Source organism: Portunus trituberculatus, chromosome 48 (genome assembly GCF_017591435.1).
Source record: "Portunus trituberculatus isolate SZX2019 chromosome 48, ASM1759143v1, whole genome shotgun sequence".
Taxonomy (NCBI): domain Eukaryota; kingdom Metazoa; phylum Arthropoda; class Malacostraca; order Decapoda; family Portunidae; genus Portunus; species Portunus trituberculatus.
The window spans coordinates 22922419-22924918 of NC_059302.1; positions in this window are offsets into that span (position 1 = coordinate 22922419).

Consider the following 2500-nt stretch of genomic DNA (forward strand, 5'->3'; position numbering starts at 1 on the left):
CTCACTTGAAAGAAGGAAGTGGTGAGTGGATGGAATGTATTGAATGAATTAGGAAAAAATCGATGTTAAAATGATACGTAAGGGAAAAAATGGTGAATAGTGATGATATGAAAGCGATATAGGTGTTAGGCAGTGATGAAAATATAGTGACAGGTTTGAACAGTGAACACAAAATGATATTCAGTAAAGCAGGGAAGAGAGAAAGAGAGAGAAACTGAAGGAAGAAGGCTTGTTCATGTCTTGCCGGAGATGAACACCACAAGAACGAATACTGAACCTTAAGAGAACAGGGTATACTCTCTCTCTATTTCTCTCTCTCTCTCTCTCTCTCTCTCTCTCTCTCTCTCTCTCTCTCATCGGTTTTCTCATATTTCTTCTCCAATCAAGAATTTTCATCTACAATCTCTCTCTCTCTCTCTCTCTCTCTCTCTCTCTCTCTCTCTCTCTCTCTCTCTCTCTCTCTCTCCCAGCCGCTTATCTTCCTCCCTTCCACCCTCCTTCCATTCCACCCACTCTTTATCCCCTCCCTCTCCTCTCTCCTTGCCTCCCTCCCTCACCTTCTCTTCGTTCCTCCCATTCGACAGTTCCCGCCATAATCATGCTCATAAAAGTCGCCCGGGACATGAGGAACACGACCTGCCTGCAGAAGGACCACTCAGGGGCGCCTATAAACAGGTATCTGTATTCATTGTTTCCCTCCCGTAAACGTCCGCATCGTGTCGGGGGAAAATGACCTTCACGGGAGAAGAATCTATTTCGATGAGGCCGCTGATTGTTGTTGTTGTTGTTGTTGTTGTGGTGGTGGTGGTGGTGGTAGTGGTGATGGTGGTGGTGCTTGAGTCTTTCTCTTTGTTATTTTGAGTGTTGTGTTGTTTTACTTTCTTTTTTTTTTCATTTTTAGATTGATATTGTTTTATTTTTATTATTTTGTTGTTGTTGTTGTTGTTGTTGTTGTTGTTGTTGTTGTGGTGGTGGTGGTGGTGGTTAGGTCTTTCTCCTTTCGTGTTATTTATTTTTCTTTTTGTCTTATTTTATTTTTCTTGATATTATTGTTTTTTTTTTTTTATTTATTCAGTTGATCTCCAGAAGTATTATTGTTATTTATGTTGTCTTCTTTGCTTCGTTCCTATGACATATTTCCTTTTTTTTCATCTACATTCCTTCATATTTTTTTCCTTCTTAGCTTCACTTGCTATTACCTGTACCCTTTTTCTTTCTCCTTCTTTCTTGTTTTTTTTTTTTTATTCTCGTTTGCCCTCTTCGTGTTTATTCTTTTCTTTAACCACTTCTTTTGTTCTTGTTTTCTTGTTCTTTTTTTTTAACTCTTCGTCCTGTTCTTGACTTTTCTTTCTTTATCACCACCTTCACCATCTTTCTTCCTTCTCTCTCTCTCTCTCTCTCTCTCTCTCTCTCTCTCTCTCTCTCTCTCTCTCTCTCTCTTTTCTTCTTCTTCTTCTTCTTCCCTTTGAAATCAATGACTATACACCCTCAGTTTATTCTTCAATCTTATCAACACGTTCAGTCGCCACCTCACAACACGTTCCTCAAACTTTGCTCCCTTCCTTCTCATCCATCCCGGCCCCCATGACCCCAGACCCCACCACACTACCCTGCAAACCTCACCCTTTCTCCTCCCTCCACACCAAACACCACACACTACACGCAACACTCTGCCACGCCCAAATGCATGCACACTTAGACAAACAGTGTAAGTTACTTCAGTGAAACAACCCTCGTTCCTTGTCTTGGTTCTCTCTCTCTCTCTCTCTCTCTCTCTCTCTCTCTCTCTCTCTGGTCGCACAAAAAGGGTCAGGCGCCTCTCCCTTTCTTAATGACGAGCATCTGATAATTAAGTTTATATTAGCGGGGCTATCAGAGGTGTGTGTGTGTGTGTGTGTGTGTGTGTGTGTGTGTGTGTGTGTGTGTGTGTGTGTGTGTGTGTGTGTGTGTGTGTGTGCACGGCTTATTAGTGTTAAGGAGAAAGCTGCCCTGCAATAATTGTGTCCGTTACGGTATCGATGGTGGTGATGGTGGTGGTGGTGGTGGTGGTGGTGGGGGTGGTGGTGGTGGTGGTGGTGGTGGTGGTGGGTGGTAGTGTAGTAGTAGTAGTAGTAGTAGTAGTAGTAGTAGTAGTAGTAGTAGTAGTAGTAGTAGTAGTAGTAGTAGTAGTAGTAGTAGTAGTAGTAGTGATTGCTCTTGTTTTTGTTGTTGCTTTTATTGGTATCTGCGGCGGTGTTGTTCAAGGTGATGATGTCTTTGTTGTAATCCTCACTCCCATTGTTATTGTTTTTACGGCCATTGCTGCGGCCATTGTCACTGCTGATGAAGTCTGTGTTACGAATTTTACTACCGTTGTTGTTGTTATTTCTTGGGGAGTCACCTCTGTCGCCACTGTCGCTGAAGTTACCTCCTTTTATCACCGCCATTACTACACAAAGACTCGGACCTTAACATCGCATTGCCACACACCTCAACGCTCAAAGTGTAGCTTCTCTTTAAT